This window comes from Hylobates moloch, unplaced genomic scaffold, assembly GCF_009828535.3.
Source record: "Hylobates moloch isolate HMO894 unplaced genomic scaffold, HMol_V3 SCAFFOLD_6, whole genome shotgun sequence".
NCBI lineage: Eukaryota > Metazoa > Chordata > Mammalia > Primates > Hylobatidae > Hylobates > Hylobates moloch.
The window spans coordinates 36,717,261-36,735,745 of NW_026652281.1; the positions used below are offsets into that span (position 1 = coordinate 36,717,261).

General features: G+C 39.1%; 1 long non-coding RNA gene across 1 annotated transcript in view; it reads right to left on the minus strand.

Annotated features, from left to right (window-relative positions):
* Positions 1 to 18,485, minus strand: part of LOC116470357 (uncharacterized) — a 79,039-nt gene that overhangs the window by 33,432 nt on the left and 27,122 nt on the right. Inside the window, exon 2 of the long non-coding RNA XR_004248589.1 lies at positions 4,721 to 4,853. This is a non-coding gene — a long non-coding RNA (uncharacterized LOC116470357). The remainder of the gene's footprint in view (positions 1 to 4,720; positions 4,854 to 18,485) is intronic.

An 18,485-nucleotide genomic window follows, 5' to 3' on the forward strand; every position in this document is an offset into this window, starting at 1 on the left:
CGTCATTTAGCATTAGGTATATCTCCTAATGCTATCCCTCCCCTCTCCCCCAACCCCACGACAGGCTCCGGTGTGTGATGTTCCCCTTCATGTGTCCAGGTGTTCTCATTGTTCAGTTCCCATCTATGAGTGAGAACATGCGCAACTATCCTTGCAGTAGTTTGCTGAGAATGATGGTTTCCAGCTTCATGCATGTCCCTACAAAGGACATGAACTCATCATTTTTTATGGCTGCATAGTATTCCATGGGGTATATGTGCCACATTTTCTTAATGCAGTCCATCATTGATGGGCATTTGGGTTGATTCCAAGTCTTTGCTATTGTGAATAGTGCCACAATAAACATACGTGTACATGTGTCTTTATAGCAACATGATTTATAATCCTTTGGGAATATACCCAGTAATGGGACTTGCATCCCATTTCTACAAGTCTTGGCTTCCCCAGCCAATTTTACTTGAATTGCCGTTGTTGTAACCTATTTTTCTTCTTCCACACTTTATATTATTCTAGGGTTGAGATACCTACAGAGACCTGAAAGATAATGCAAATTAATGAAGCAGTAGGGGATAGGCTTTTTTGCTTGTTGAACATATAAGATATTTCTCACTTCCAAAAAATGTATGTTCTGTTTAGTCAAGGCAGGTTAACTGCAGTAACAAAATACCCTCACATCTGAGTGGCTTAACATAATACATTCCTCATCCATGTTACACACCAGAGTAGTTTTGGGGCTGTGCTCCATGCTGTCATCCAGGGATCCGGCTTACTTCCAGTTTGAAGCTCTATGACTCCCTAATCCTCCATGGAATCTTTGGCATTTGGATAAAGGAGAAGTTATGAAGAAGGTACATCCATTTTTAACCCTTTCAACCTATGTGATCCTACCACTTGATCACATTCTGTTGGTCTAGATCCCAAAGGGCTGAGAAACTTAGAACCCATGAAGAAGAAAAGGACACAGATGCTGGTGAACACCAGAAATCTCTACCATATGTAGTCCTCTGAATTAGCAGGGAGGTGGCAGACACTTCTCTTTCTTTGCTTACTCAAGAGGAAACAAAAGCTTCTAAAGAGCAAGAGCCTTTCCTCTTCTTTGATGTTGCTGGATCCTAGAACCTGCCTGCCACAACTGAGACTATAAAAATGCCAGACACGTTTCTTTCCTGGCATCCCTTTCAGCTAGAGACAGCCCTAAAACAAACTTCCAGTGAGACATAGGGAAAATATGCCTGATTTCTTGCCTGATAACATGAAAAAAGTGCAAAAGCAGTGGTATTTTCCTGTTCCTTCCTTCTTTCCTCAGTTTGGGTGCAGTTGAGGGAGTGCAGCTGCCTTGCAATCATGGGGCAACAGGCTGGAGGATGAAGCCAATGTGTACAAGAGGGTAGGGTGAAAGAAACAGCCTGGGTCCTCGATAACATTATTGAGCTACTGAAGAAATCATAGGCCTGTTCAGCTTTGGGCTTTCCTATTCTGGGAGGAAAAAAATAAAACAACCCTTTTATGTAGGCTTCTCTCTGGGTATTCTGCTAGTTGCATTCCTAAACATCCTAACTGGTATACTCACCAGGTCCAGTGGAGTGGTGAGGATGGGAAGTGACGGCTGTCATTGGAGACTAATTAAACTGAATTCAAAGGAAACAATGGCCATAAGAAGGCTGGCTATGATGGGAGGTAGGGAAAAAGGAGATTCAGCTTAGAACTTTTTTCTATAGACAGTGTATGTGGGGATTAAGGGTATAGACTCTGGATTCAGAAAGACAGTGGCTTGGATTCTAATGCTATCAGTTGTTAGTTGTGATCAAGTTGCTTAATCTCACTTAGACTCTTTTTCCTTGTGTGTAAAATGAAGAATAAAGCAGAGCATATCAAAGAATCGTTGCAAAGGCTAAGTAAAGTCACATAGGCTAAACTCTTAGCACAGTGCCTAGCAAGTGTTTAATACGTGTTAGCTATGATTTAGGTGATCACTGATCTTTAGTCTTTTATACCTGCTAATGCATATCTCCCCCTGGATTGCCCCATACATACCTCAAACTCCTAGTGTCTGCCCTTTCCCTCCCTCCCACCATATGCTCTTCATTTCTGCAAGTTAGGCCAATGTCTTGGGGTAGCAGAAAGACATGTGGTGTGCTGTATGAAACTAGATGTTGGGGCTTGGGCAGATTTGATTCATGGAGCATGCTATGAGCTGTCTGGTTATCCAAGGAGCCCAATAAAAGCTGATCTCATCCTACTGATTGAGTTTGCTGACACTCTCATCATTTCCTTGTACAGTTTTTATGGTTCAGAATGACTGTTGCCAGCATCTAGAAGGAACTACTTTTCCAGGCAGTGCAATCATGCTATTTATCAAAAGAAACATTGGACAATCAAAATGGGCTGCAGAGCTGTGTCCTGAGCTATCTGGCCAGCTCCCGGCAAGAAGCTTCTTTGTCCTTTAAAGACTGAACTTTATCCTCAAGCAGTAACAGGACTGGAATGAAAGGAGTTTGGAATTATTCAGCTTTGGTATGTGAAGAATCACTTACTGTGTATGCATATGAGGGGACATTTTTAAAGGAAGAAAACAAAGGATGTTTGCCTCACTGACCTCTCCATTTTAACCTTGTTCATTTTGCTTGAAGGATGTTTTGACTCTGTTTATGAATACAAATATTTTATGTAATTCATTCATTTATTCAATATTTGCTGATTGTCTTCTCTGGCCTAAGCACTGCTGAAGGTACTGGGATACACTGCTACATGAGTCAGAGGAGGTTCCTGTTTCCAAGGAGGCTGAGCCTCAGCTTTTGGGGTACATGATGTAACAGATCTGGGTTGAAGGGATTAGATGTGGCAAAGAGGAATGTTCCAGGAAACAAATGTCAGAATTGTTCTAAGGGGAGTGTTGGCTGTAGAACATATACCTCTTAAAATGTCAGAGATGCCATAGAACAAATATTAGTTTTTCTATCATGCTTCTACCTATAGTTTTTCACTATAGCATTGAAATATGCAGAGCTCCTATTTAAGTCAAAAGCTATTATATAATCTTTTCTGAATGAAGTCAGTAATTACTCCTTATAATATGGTTTATTATAAGAAATTGATAAAATCTTAGATCTCAAAACATAATATGCACAATAAAATCCTGATATAACATAGTTAATCTATACTTCGTGGGTTAGCTCAGTTTCCTTCAATTATCATTGTAAAAAGGTTTCACTATAATGAGAAGGAAGAGCAGATTAATTTGTAAAAGAATTAGATATGCTGGTTTAGTTCAACCAAGAAAAACAAGCAGTAGGAAGAAATGTGGATAAGTGAGACACTGACAAAGAATACAAAACGTCAGTGAGTCCTTAAGATAAATCTACTTCAGCACTTTGTTCTAATAATTGCAGGTGAAATTAACTATTTTGGGGGAAGAATAACAGGAATGAATCAATTCTATTTCAGGTTGGCATTTTCATGGGAGGTTTTAAGCATTTGTAATTTCAAGTTGAGTAGGTTAAGAAATGGAAAATATGGCATTTGAAAATTTTAATGAATATCTATGTTTATGGATACTGTTTTTCTATGTAATATGTATGCATTTTTAGTATAACCATTTTCTTTCTCGAACACCTTTTTTAGAACCACACCCCTTTCTAAAGTACCCTACATCCCTTGAGTTAATCTTTGAGCTTCTCAAAAGAGTCTTCATGGAAATAAACTGATCCTATACCGTGGCCAGTCAATGTCCTTCTCATTTTAGAAATGAGAACAATGCCCATTCTCCTCCTCTCTGAATTCCTGGAGCTGTGAGTTGTGGCACTCAGGGGGGTTAGTGCTCACATTTTTTACCATGTGTCTTGTATGCGGAGCCGAAGAGAAGATGAAACACGAACCCAGAGGAGCAGGATGACAGACAGTGAGAGTCCCTGGTTCCAAATGTTTCCAGGTTCACTGCCAGATTTCTGTTCTGAATTGTGTAAGACAAACTGCTATCCTGATTTGCTCGCTTTTGTTAAGCTAGTTCAAGTTGGGCTTCCATCACATGCAACCAAGTGATTCCTGACTGGTGCAATCATTCCCACCACTGCCCCGTGAAAGCCCTTCCATTAATTCAGGGTTTTCAGCCTATTTCCTGAACCCCATTTGTGTGCCTTCCTCTGCATCTCTGCATTGTAATTGCCATCACTTCATCTCCTGTGGAAGTGCAATCCTTACTTAGCATCCATCCCAAGTCCCTCTACCATTGCACACCTCTCAACAACCACCTCAGCCCTCAGCATTCCCTCCAACCTTGGAACTCACGTGGGCTTTGTTCTCAGTATGTGATCACTGGCTCTTTCCTTTTCTCCAAACTCCTTGAGTACTGAGACAGTATGTCTTACCTTTGTGTCTCTCCAGTGCCTTAAACATTGTAGCTACTCAGTTTTGATAAATATGATGTTGCCAACTATCATTTTATAGGTATGTAAGAATCTTGAAAGTACAATGGGAAATGAACTTAAATATAGTAATTCATTTTAGCTGAGTAATAATTTTAGGATTAGGTTAAATTGAATAACAGTAGTTCTTATAGTGACGAGTTTTATAGGAAGATGCTACTGTATTGTATACGTACACCCCGTTTGTTAAAGAGGATGTATATTGGAACATAGGATTGCTAAATTAATGTCATACAAGGTTGTTGTAGCACAGCTGTCAAGACCAAGCATTCCTGGCATTTTATGTTGATATTGAATACCTTTTCTATTTTCTTCAAGTGACTTGAAATTATGTCATGCTCCTGGCCGAGTCGTCTTCTAGGCAGATCAATTGTCCCAAGCTACAGATATGTTTATGATGCCATTCTAACGTCAGTGTGCTTCCACCAATCCCTGAAAGAAATTGTCTTTTGAGCTTTACCCTGTTTCTGCCTCTATTTCTTTGAGGGTAACACCAGCTGCCTTACAACTTAAATAAATAATACAGCATGATATTTTCCTTGCATTCTTGGACGCAAGCCCACCTCTATGACTTCCAAACATTTTGTTAGCTGTTAAAGTGCTTGACCAGACCAAAAATAATTGGCAGAAAGAAAGACTGAGGCACATGGACACCATACAGAACACACTCACTGTAGAAAGGCAAGACACAGTCACTGTAGGAAGGCAAAACAAGAGGGAACTCAGCAGTGAGCGTTTTTTAGCTTGTGTATAAACTCTTGCAGTTGTGTGCTTATTGTAGCAGTCAGACCACAGAGAAAATGTTTAGTATTGGAGAACTGAAATAGAGTGTATACTATATTGATATATGTGTACATACTTTGGGGAAATATTTCCAAAACAAAATGCTTTACAACAAATTAGGGGTAGATGAAACAGCATTAAACCAGGTAACTTGGACAGAAAAAGAACTTAACTGTAAATATATATTCAAAGTTTCTAAATATGCCTTTTTTGCTGAACACAAATGGACTCAAAGCGTAGTGCTTTGATTTAGGCTTGTGAACAGAAATTGAAGGAGAGAGATCCTTAAATGTAAAAAACTAGATCACAAAAATAACAGACCATAAGTCAGAATACCAAGGTAGTTATAAGCTTGAGCTGGAATTGTGATTATTCTAGTTAGCAAAAACAGCAAGCTAGAGAGACAGACTATGATAAGCAGAATACAGGAACACGGAAATTTCAGAAAAGTTTAGGTCACAGGGCTTGGCAGGCTGGTGAGGGTCACCAGACTAAATATTATTTTCTCAAGATGCAGGACTTTTGACTGGAAAGTAAACTCTATTCTGGTGAAAATTCCGACAGCCCTCCATTCTAGTCAAATGACTGGCATCTGTATTATTTAAAAATAGTTTTGTATGGCTCAGGAGATGTGGGAGAAATACTTTTTTCTCAAAAAAGCTAATACCTGCAAGTGTTGCATGTGGATAAGAGATAGCTCAGCATCACCGATCCATTGGGTTTCATCTTAATAAGAAAAATAAATTACAACCTTTTATTTTTAAAAAGGAGGTAGCACATTTGCTATGCAGGGAAAATTATAAATTAAGATTTCAGCTTCTGGCCCTGCAAGATCAGAAGAAATGCTGAGGGCTGTATTTTTGAGAAATGAGTACAGTAAAATACAGAGGAAAGAAGTCCCTCTTCCTATTGTGCTCCTAAGATGACAGCATAAATGGTCACATCTACTTAATTCCCAGGAACTGCATCACTTCTCTTTCCAGCAGGGCCAGTTTCATGGGTGCACAACCTGGTGCAGCTACACAGAACCCTTCTCTCAGAAGGGGTCCCATACTTGGTTTAGTGCTCTCCAATTGCTCTCTTAAATTCTTCATAATTTTAGTTTTGTGCTTATGGAATAAGGAACATCTACATGAGCAGAGGAGCCCCTGAAGGTGCGGCTCACATGGGTTCAAGCTGGCAGGCACCCTAGCAGCAGGCAGTGGCACACAATGAGCATCTGACCTGGCAAGCACATGCCTTAAGCAGTCTGGGATCCCTTGGCTCCCCTAGTGGGGTGGTGTGCAGCTGGGGGTCAAGACTCGGGTCTAGATTGGTGGTGATGACAGCAGTATCCCTGGCCCTGAAAAAGAGGTGGGTATGGCATGGGGGCAGCACTGGGACCTGGACTGTGACCCAGTTTGCAGACCATCTTGGGAGCCCATCCCTTTGACTTGTGCACAAATATTAATTCTCTACCTTGAGCTCTGATATAGGAACTGTTGCCACTAAGGCAGTAAATGTTGTCAGTAAATAATTAAAAAATAAAATCATATGAATGGACATTGCAATTAAAGCAGATCAGTGAGCCATTATGATTCTTCAAAGAGTTTAGAATCTTTGGGTTTGAAAACCACTGCAATCCTGAAAAACAAATATCCACAGACTTAGATATATGATAGTTCTATTTTTAATTTTAACTTTTAACTTTTTGAGGATGCTACGTACTGTTTTTCATAATGGCTGTGCCAACCACATTCAACATAAACAGTATGCAGTGGTTCCCTTTACACTACATTCTCATCCATACTTGTTATTTTTTTCCTTTTCTATTAAAACCATTCTAACAGGTGTGAGGTCATATCTCATTGTAGTTTTAATTTGCTATTCCCTGATGGTCAGTGATGCTGATCATTTTTTATATGCCTGCTGGCTATTTGTATGTCCACTTTGGAGAAGTGTCTATTCAGATCCTTTGCTTATTTTTAAATAGGGTTATTTGTTTTCTTGTTATTTGAGTTTTTTACACATTTTTGATATTTAAGCCCTTATCAGATATATGGTTTGCAAATGTTTTCTCCCATTCCATAGGCTGTCTCTTTATTCTGTTGATTATTTCCTTTTTTATGCAGAAGTTTTTATTTTCATATACTCCTGTTTTGTCTATTTTTGCTTTGGTTGCCCGTGCTTTTGGGGTCACATTAAAAAAATCATTGTCCAGTTCCATGTGAAGGAGCTTTTCGTTTCTTAGTGTGCTTTTCCTGTCATTTTCTTCCAGTAGTTTTACAGTTTTAGGTCTTAAATGTAAGTCTTTAATCCATTTGAGTTTACTTTTGTCTATCATATGAAATAAGGGTCTAATTTCATTCTTCTACATGTGGATATCCAGTTTTCCCAACGCTGTTCACTGAAGAGGCTGTTCTTTCCCCATTATGTATTCTTGAAATGTTTGTCAAAAATCAATTGACCATAAATGCATGGATTTATTTCTGGGCTCTCTATTCTGTTCCATTGGTCTATGTGTCTGTTTTTATGCCAGAACCATACTGAATTTGTTTACTGTAGCTTTGTAGTATATTTGAAGTCAGGTAGTGTGATGCCTCCAGCTTCATGGTGTTTTTTTTATTTGTTTAGTTTTTTGTTTTTTGCTACAGATTGATTGGCTACTCAAGGTCTTCTGTGCTTTCATACAAGTTTTAGAATTGTTTTCTCTATTTCTGTGAAAAAAATGCCAATTGAAACTTTGATAGACATTACATTGAATCTGTACGTCGCTTTCGGGTATATGGATGGGGAGACGTATTTACCCTAATCAGTCATTAGTGTAAAGAAGTAGATCATCAACAAATTTTATTAGGTCTGATGAGAAAAATATTACAGTGTACATCTCTCCTGATACCAATTTTGAATCCTTTAGAGATTGTTTCTCAAAGCATAATCTATTGACTGCCTGTGTAAATAAGTAAATAATAAATATATACCTGGACTACGGGAAGGGGAATTTGTTAAAAATGGTTTCTCCCTGGCAGCATCACATCAGAACGCCTAAGGATGCTGCCTTGGAATTCATATTTTTAACAAGCTCCCTAGGTAATTCTGATGCACACTTGGAAACTACTGTCTCAAGAGAAAGGAAAGACAGAAAAATGAAGTTATGAGAGCTCTGGCCAGCAAGACTTCTTTTTTCTTCTTTTTTTTTTTTTTTTTTTTGAGATGGAGTCTTGCTTTGTCAACCAGGCTGGAGTGCAGTGGCATGATTTCAACTCATTGCACCCTCCACCTCCTGGGTTCAAGTGATTCTCCTGTCTCACCCACTGGAGTCGCTAGGATTACAGGCGCATGCCACCATGCCCAGCTACTTTTTGTGTTTTTAGTAGAGACGGGGTTTCACCATGTTGGCCAGGCTGGTCTCAAACTCCTGACCTCAGGTGATCCACTCGCCTCAGCCTCCCAAAGTGCTGGGATTACAGGCATGAGCCACCATGCCCGACCCAGTAAGACTTCTTGCCATATCTAGTGCTTCAAGGAAATGCATGTTGAGGTGGTGGGGAACGGGAAATAGGCACACTAGAGGCCTGGAAGTCCTTAGGAGCTTGAGACAGTGAATGTGTCCATGAATCACCGATACAAAGCCAGCACAGGTAAATCCTGTAGGAACGTTGACCAAATGCCTGTAATATTGTTGAAAAGCAAAAACACTCAGACCAATGCCATCATTTTGACAGAGATGTAAGAAGAGACCTATGTATGTAAGCAGATATGTTTATTTTACTAGTTGTCTTAGACACAAAGTAATTTCAAAAAAAAAATTAGAACCACAAATTGTAGTTCTCAGTACCAGATTTATTTTTACAATCGATTGTCAGGCTTAATTGTAGTTGAAAAATTACTCCTAGAAAATGCCTAGCAAATCCATGTTGTACACAACTTAGAAAAGAGATCTTACAGAGTATTTAGGAAGAGGAAACATTTTTAAGTTTTTACAAAGCATAAAATGGAAAGAGAATTTCCCCTATAATTCTATTATTAGATTTTGTACCAAATGAGTGTGGAAGTACAGTTCAACATGTCTAATAGAACTTTGTTCAGAGACAGCAAGAGTTTTGCTCCATAATTCTTGAGAATGGAGCAACTTTCCTTCACTGGTCCCCACCTTTCTCAATCCACCAGTACCACAGTTTTACCCAGTGACCCTCAGCTTTTTGGGATACTCAAGTCGTAGAATCTCAAGGTTTAAAATACCGAGTTATTTATTCTAATCTCCTCTCTAGGACTTAAGTCCAACCTACAGTATATGTAAAACTGCTCCATTCTGGTAATGGAGACCTTATTCTCTCTATGGCAGTTCTCATTGCTAGAAAGAAAACCCAAATTTATCTCCTCTTTTATTTTACTCATTGTACATTGAACTTTTGAGGGCTGCTTCAACATGACACCTTTTAAAAATATTTAAAGAGAACAATCAATCTACCTTCTTTCTTCAGGCTAACCACCACCAATTCCTTTCTCATTTAGGTTATAGAAGATGGGGGAACATTTATCTTCTTTATTATGGCTACTGTATGTCTATTAATACAACCTAAGATTATATTAGCTTCTTTTCTGGTTGAGAGTCACACTCGGGTTAAGCTTGCAAGTGTATGAATTCTTTATGCCTTTCCCAAAAATGGTTCTGTGATGTCATTGTCTCCCTGCCTTTGTTGGGTTTTATCTGCTTTTGTTCAGTGTCCTGGTCATACAGCTTTTTGTTTCCTGTTTCTCCCTTTCAATGTATTTGCTTTCTCTCTCAGCATCATGAAATCTGTAAATGTGATGAACACAATTTCAATATTTTTAACTGTGACATTGAGCAGGCAACATTCTGTATTCCACCATTAGAAACATCTTTTTAGGCTGGCAGTCTTCCATTAATCAGTATTTGATCATCATCTAGTTACAGATCCTCCTAAACGTCCTGATATCTGGTTCATATTTCTCTAACTTGACCATGGATTTTCAAATTGCTTTATACTCTCTGGATGCATTGTGTCTGTAACATTTTCCTAAGTCAGTTCTTTAACTCTATCTAAAAAGAAACAAAGTTTGACCTATTTTACATCAAAATCTTTACTTACCCACCTGGATGAGGCAGTGGGTTGAGTGGTGATGAGCAGGTTGTGAAGGGCCTTGAAAACCATGCTGAGGGGTTATGACTTTGTTTTGTAGACAACAGGGGGCCTTCTGCAGTTGAGCAGAGAAGCAATATAATTGCATCCAAGTGTGATATGTAGTACTGCCCAGATGCTGAAAGAAGCTGGGATCCAGAAGTTCTGAGAAACTGAAGCTAGAAGTAGTGGGGCTAGAGCATGCATCACACATAACACATTAAGGAGGGAATTCTGCAGCAAAGGTCATCAGTTTTTGGCCAGTGGACATTTTCCTAACTGAAATGATGGTGTTGAGACATTCCTGAAGCTCTTTCAAAATCAGATTGGCAACATGACTTCCTCCTTGTACAGAGCCAAAAATCTTACCCTTTGCAACTGCCTCCTGTTTGTCCTGGTTCTCCCCTAGTAAGCAACTTTGAAAGCTTATCTAATCATCTTTCTGTATAACAGGTTCTTAAATATTTTAAAACAGTGCTCGTTTTTCTTTTATTCAAACTAAACATGTCCAATTTCTGTACTAGAAATGTTATTGACTTAGCATTATCTGAAATAGGGGAGTAATTTTCTTATGCAATATGTTTTACTGGAAAATGTAAATCCAATTTTCATAACTTATCTTTTCTTATACCAGTAGGGTTTAATATGTAAAGAAAGTTTTTTAAACCTGAAGTCTCTTTTTTTTAAGATGTAAAAAACCAGATTTTTAAAAAGGCATGAATGATATCTCCCTAATTTACTTGGTTTCTAAAGCAACATTTTCAGTAAAAAAATCTATACTAATTAGACCTTTTAGAAAATAAGAAAGTATAATTAATTGAAATGTTTTTGCTTGAAAAGCCTTTTTGTTTGTTTCTAATGTTGAAAATAGTTTCCTGACATAGGAAATGAGGAGAAGCCTAGTTAAATTCTTTTAATTTATTTAAATTTCTATTAGAGTGGTGCAAAAGTAATTGCACCAACCTAATAGGAGTTTCTGCTATTGTTCTGCTCATCCATGGTAGAAGCAATTTAAAAACTTTACTTTTCATGAATTATTCTTTACCAAACAGCAAGAAAAAAACAGGAGGCAGGTTGAACCAGGTGAAGGGAAAGAGAGGGAAGATCTTCTTTTTTTTTTTTTTTAAATTAAAAAGTTTACAACTTGGGGAAGACAGAAAAGATCACACACAAGGCTGTCACTTCACACTTGGAAGGTTGCACAGCGGCCGGGCAGAGGTGCTCCTCACATCCTAGACGGGGCGATAGCTGGGCAGAGGCGCTCCTCACTTCCAGACAGGGCGGGGGCCGGGCAGAGGCGCTTCTCACAGAGAGGGAAGATCTTCTAATGCCTTGGCTGGAGCAAAGAAGCTATGGTGATTAAAGGTAAAATCATAAAAGTGAAAAATTTATCTTGATGGACTAGCTTGGTGTCAGGATGAGGACTTTAGCTTTGCCATGTTAGACGAAATGGAAGCCACTGCAATTCTTTTTTTTTTCTTTTTCTTTTTTTTTTTTTTTTTGAGACGGAGTCTCACTCTTTGGCCCAGGCTGGAGTGCAGTGGCGCGATCTCGGCTCACTGCAAGCTCCGCCTCCCAGGTTCAAGCCATTCTCCTGCCTCAGCCTCCGGAGTAGCTGGGGCTACAGGCGCCCGCCACCACGCCCAGCTAACTTTTTGTATTTTTTTAGTAGAGACGGAGTTTCACCGTGTTAACCAGGATGGTCTCGATGTCCTGACCTCGTGATCCACCCGCCTCGGCCTCCCAAAGTGCTGGGATTACAGGCGTGAGCCACCGCGCCCGGCCGCCACTGCAATTCTTTAGGTGAGACGGAATGAATTACAATGTCTGAAAAAAATTAATCAGGAAGCTGTGTGCTGTGAATTAAAGTGAGCCAGGAGATCAGTTGGAAGCTTGAAATAAACTAGAAATGAGTTTTTGCATTTTGATTATGGGCGAAGGCAATGACAAAGAAAAAAATATAAAGAATTCGTTGGACAAAGGAGAGAGAAGTTATTGTATGTATGTCAATGGTGCATGATGGGCTCGTGCACTGAAGTTGTTGAGCTCTATCCACTAGGTCAGGGTTTCTCAGTCTAGTACTGTTGGCATTTTGGGCTGGGTAAGTCTTCATTGTGGGGGGGCTGTCCGATGCATTGTAGGGTATTTAGTAGCAGTCTTGATCTCTACCCAATAGATGACAAAAGTACCCCAAATGGGCATTTTGTTTGACAGTAGTACAAATAAAAATGTCTTTAGACATGGCCAGATGTCTCTTGAGGGTAAAATTTATCTTTGTTGAGAAGCACTGGCCTAGACCCTTCCTTGGGCACAGCTATCCTTCCATGCCCAACCCCTGGAGAAGCTGTGCTGGTATTCAGCATTTTTCTATTCATTGAACTACCACAACTGACTTATGATCTTGGTTCCCTCACATAGTGGAAAAAAAAACAGATTGGAAAAATGGAGAAAGAGGACAGCTAGCTTTGAAAAATTTTATTAGTTTTATTACTTGTTTAAAATAATATTAAATAAATGCTTAAGTATAAGGAATTTCTTGTCTTCATTTTGTGTTTGATAATACCTTCCTTTAAAGCCCATGTTTTCTGCTTTCTTTTTTCCTCCTTCTCTCATTTCTTGAATCCTGCCTTTTTACTCTGCTTTCATGTTTTTCCTATCTTATCAAATCTATATATTTGATTATTGCAAATCATTTTTAGAAGCAGAAGAGGTAGTAATAAACAACAGCAAGAGGTCTTATTAGCTCTATATCATTCCCCTTCTGCTAGTAGTTTATCTTCTCAATTCTACATTTTTAAAATCCCAATACCAATAATTTCAAGTATTTATAATCTAATTTTAAAAACAAAGCATAGATTAAAAGCAGATTGATTATAATAAAGTGTTGAGTTGGAGCCATTATCTTATACCTTTTCATTTCATTTTAATCAGTAGATATTCTCCAGGGAACTATAACTTTCTGGTCTTTCGCAATCTGTATGAATCTCTTGATAATGGCTAATTTCTTAAAGACAAATTCTTGCTGAAGTGAAATTAAGATTAATTCCATGTTCTTCCCTACTCAGTTTTTAATGATCTTCTTTTCTCTTTGATAAGCTTTTCCTGAGAGATCTGAATCTTTAATATTTCTTGCCCTATTCAGGGACACAAAGTTCTGCTAGATTATAATGTAACTTGCCCTGATACAGCATCTCTGGATCTTAGAGGGAGGCCATTCACATCACAGCTGCAGCCTGTTAACCTGGGGGCTTCGACCTGTGCTATCATTTCCTCAATTGTACATCCTCCTCATTTACTGAACTTTGATTTTTTTTAAAGAATAATTGGTCCTACTTAGACATATCAAGCACTTGCAATATTTGGGCTTTATTGGAATCCAAATACAAACAAAATATTTAAATACATACACATTTATGAGGTATTGGAGAAATTTGAACATTGACAGTATATTTGTTGATGTTAGAAAACTGTTATTTTTAAAAGATATCATGACTGTATTGTGGTTTGGTTTTAAAAAGAGTCCTTTTAAGATATATAGTGATATGTTAACAGATGAAATGACATTATAGCTGGATATGTTTCAAATGAATCTAGGGGAAGATAGGGGAGATGGGTGGGATATAGACAAAGGGAAATGGCCAGGAGTTAATTGTGGAGCTGGGCGATGCTGAGCTTATGGGATGGGGTTTATTATTTTGTTGTGCTCTTCTCTCTAGTGTGCATATGTTAGACATTTCATTTTCCATAATAAAAATACACAGCATCATATTTAATGAAGCAAAAGTTAAGAGAAATGGGTAAAAGATACAACCTCCTGCCAATAATTTAGGTGCTCAGGGAAGGGGCCTCTCTTCAGGCTCTGAGGGTGTGTATTAAATATTTTAATTGGCTTAGATGAATTTTATTTCCATTTCCACTGATTCCTTTAGGTAGGGTATGTGATGCAATTCTTGCCTACGAGGTGGAAGAATGTTTGCTGGGGTCTTCAGGGAAAGTTTTTCTTATACCAAAAAAGAAACATCAGAGGAGATGGCCTCTTCTCTCTCTGGGTGTGGTCATGATTGTATATAATATCTGGATCTGTTGCAGCTATCTCCTGATTATGAGGGGCCTGGCCTGAGAGCAAAGTGAGAGAGACCCTAAGGATGGTAGAGTGGAAGATGGAAATTACCAGGATCACCGATGACACTATTGAACCACTGAGATAAACAATGTTAGATTTTCCTTAAGTCTGGACTTCTTATTACATGGAATAGTAAATGTTCTTATTGTTTCAGTAATTTTAAGTTAGAATTACATGGTTTCTTTTTGTTTTGTTTTGTTTTGTTTTTTTTTTTTTTGCTGCTGAAAGCATTCTAAGTAGACTCTGTGCACCTTCCACAACCTAGAAATTGTAATCTCTACAGGTATATACCCTAAAGAAGCTCTTGTACATGTAAGCTGGAAGGCATGTTTAAGAATGTTCATAATATTTTTTATAATAGAGCCAAACTGGACACAGCCAGTTGTCTATCAATAGTAGAATAGGCTGAGCATGGTAGCTCACTCCTGTAATCCCAGGACTTTGGGAGGCTGAGGCAGGTGGATCACTTGAGGCCAGGAGTTCTAGACCAGCCTGGCCAACATGGGCAAACCCCACCTCTACTAAACATACAAAAATTTTTAGCCAGGCATGGTGGCACACACCTGTAATCGTAGCTTCTCAGGTGACTGAGGCAGGAGGATTGCTTGAACACGGGAGGCGAGGTTGCAGTGAGCCCAGATGGTGCCACTGAACTCCAGCCTGGGTGACAGAGTGAGACTCTGTCTCAAAGAAAACCCCCCCAAAACAGTGGAATAAATGACTAAAATATGGTATGTTTACATATATGAAATATGTGGAATATTATACAGCAATGACATCAACAAATTATAGCTCGACACATCAACTTTGTTAAATCTAAAAATATATGTTAAATGAAAGATGTCAGATAAAAAGTTTACATATGATGTGATTCTATTTAATAAGCAAAAATTAGAAAATACATTATTGGGGAATAAGTAGTAAAACTATAAAGCAAGGGAACAGCTATTACATACAAAAGAGAACGATTTAACCTAGAGGGAAGAAGGAGGTACAAAAAGGAGGGGCATGTGAAGGTTTCCCTGGGACTAACAATATTCTCATTCTTTATTTGGCTGGTGATTTCACAAGTGCTTGCATTATTATTATTAACTTTTAAAATGTGTATCTGTTTAATTGCTTTTCTATGTGCACATTGGTATTACTTCAATAGAATTTTTTAAAAAGTCCTTACCAACACAGGAAGTGTTGAGTGCTAGAAAAAGAACTGGATATGAAGTTAGAAAAAAATTAAAATCAAGATTGCCACTCAGGTTTTTCTTGTTTTGACCATGGCACTACCAAAGGCTCAGTTTCTGTTCCTGTAAAATGAAGAATTGAACCAACTGAGTCCCTTCTTGCTGTAACTTTCTATTTTTTAATCAGTTATCACTTCATTCTGTCTTTTCTTCCTTTTTCAAGCTCACAAGCTACTGGTCTTGAGTGCAAACTGTGTGAAATTTGTGAAATTGATCACAGAAACTTCTGCAGTAAATACAACCATGAAAACAGCATGGCTAGTAGAAAGCCCTGAAATACATCTCTGGGCAGGGTTTCAGGGAGAAGTTTAGTCTCATTTAATTGGCTGTCTCACTTCTCACATTGCCCTATTTCTTCTCATTCTGAACTTAGTTTAAATGGCCAGTTAAAAAACATCTTGTTTGTGCTTTCTTGGTGGAATTATATTTTGGTCTAAGGCCTGTAGCTTATGGTCAAGAGATAAGATGCAGATGCAGAAGTTTTTCTTGACCCCATTGTTGCTTGATGCAGAAGTTTTTCTTGACCCCATTGTTGGACTTGCAATGGGGGTGCCCCATTTACTTGGCCCACCACACTCAACCTCTTGTGTGAGGGAGTGTGTGAGCAAGTGAGTGTGGGATCTGCCTGGCTGCTTTGGGCGCCAGCAGGAGCAGGCTCCACACAGGCCCCATGGCATTGCCCAGGTGGGGGTGCCTGTGACCCCTGAAGCCCCAGAGGGTTTTTCTCTCTTAGCTCTGCTGTCTGTGGACAGCCATACGTTACCCGCTCAGTGGGCCCCTTGCCTCATTGCGCAGGGCAGCTTCCCTCCACCAGCAAGGGCAAATGGCCAGTGTGACAGCCTTTTTTGGGTACCCACACATGTTGGGTCCCAAGCTCTTGTCTGCCGTCCAAGAAGGATGAAGTTGCATGGACACTTGAAGGATGGTGAAGGTAGAGAATTTTATTTAGTGATGGAAGTGGCTGTCAGTGGAGAGGGGAGCTAGAGAGGGGATGAGACAGGCAGATAACCTTCCCTTAAGTCTGGCCATCTCCAGCCATCTCTCCTCCAAAGTCCAGCAGTCCCTCTGAAGTCAAGTTATCTCTTTCCAGTCAATCCACTTCTTTCTCTTTCTACCGATTGAGTCTTGGGTCTTTATAGGCACAGAATGGGGGTGGGGCAGGGCATAGGTAATTTTGGAAAAGGCAACATTCGATTAATAAAAAGATATTATTCAGAAAGAATCAATTGAGAGAGAGTGGGAAAACAGGGATTGGGCTGTGAGTTTCAAGGTTTTAGGCTCAGGGATATGGTTTTGCTGGGGACCTGCCCCTGTCTGCCTAGGATTTCTCTGCCTCCTGCCTCTATAACCATCATTCTGTCTGAGAAATTAATTGGGTATTTAGAAGCACAGTTTAGGGAAACAACTATTTAAGAAAGGAAAAGCTGCTTGAACATTTCTTCTGTGATACTGATTTCTCTCCTCTTGCAGATGAATGGGGGTTTGGGATTGGAGAATGCCAGGGGTGCTCTTTGTGCTTCAGTTTTATTATTGCTTTTTGGCTCAGTCATCTACATCAGTGATTTTTTTTAAATGATGTAAGTTTAGGATCATCTATTCTTAGCTAAAACTAATGAATAAAGGCATTTCCTCAGGCAAAATAAAGCATAGGAAAGGAACTATAGGTGATTAAAAACAAAGTGTAGTCATCATTGGTCAAAGCTAGGGTAAAAGAGCCATGGTACTGGAACTGAGCTATTTACAGCACTGAACTATTTAGGCAACCTGAGCTTGGTTCTTGTGGAGGCTGCTAGAGCACGAATCCTGCCTCCTCCTCTGGGATTTGTCACTCAACACTTGACTGGAGCCTGAATTGAAAGAAAGCAGGACTTTCCTTTTTAAATGATCATCTCAGTTTTTCTTCCCTTCTTCCAAAGCTTTTAGCTAATTGCTCACTGACACTCTCCCCAATACTTCCGTTATAATTCTACATGATTTCAAAATCCAGGTAGAATAAAACATATGGCGTGAACTCTCCTGTGAAGTCCTCACCACTCAAAATGGTCACTTTGTGTGTTTATGTTGTTGCTTAGTCTCTAAAGGCATTTATATTTGGAGCTCTAGTTCATACAACCAGGACAGGTTAGGGAATCAGTAATATTCACGTCTTCCTGAAGTGTAGGATTCACAACAGGAAGACATTATATGGAGGAACTATACGGCCACTTGAAATCCATAAATGTAGAGCAAATAAAAGCAAGTATTTTTCATCTTAGAAAAATGGCAAAATTTATAATCCTAAAATACCATATAAAAACCTTTTGAAGTTAGGTGAACAGAAAACAGTCTTAAATGAAACTAGAATATTTTCAGAGCATGTTTTTACCGTTTAAAGGAAGCCAGGGAGTAAAACGGTCTTACATCAAATGTTATTTTATTTTATTGTCAAATTAAGGAAGCTCTGCTAAGTGAACCACAGATCAATGGAACATGGCACTTATTGCTTCTTTATGGACAAGAATACAGCATTTTGTGCTGCTTATTAACACTTATTTTCCTCTTCAGACTTAAATCGACTGGGCACTGGTGGCTGAGTGGGTAAGGTGTACTCTTCTTGAGTGGGTTCAGTTTCTGTCCCGCTTACAAATAATCCATGAGAAGCAAAGTGCTGCAGCTCATGGATCAGTGGACTGAGAGCCAGGGAACCTTGGTTCTGGCCTAACTACTTATGTGGCCTTGAAAAGTCTCGTCACCTCTTTGGCCTCAGCTTCTTCACTTGCAAAGTGGGAAGGGTTCAGATAAATGTTACAGACATTGG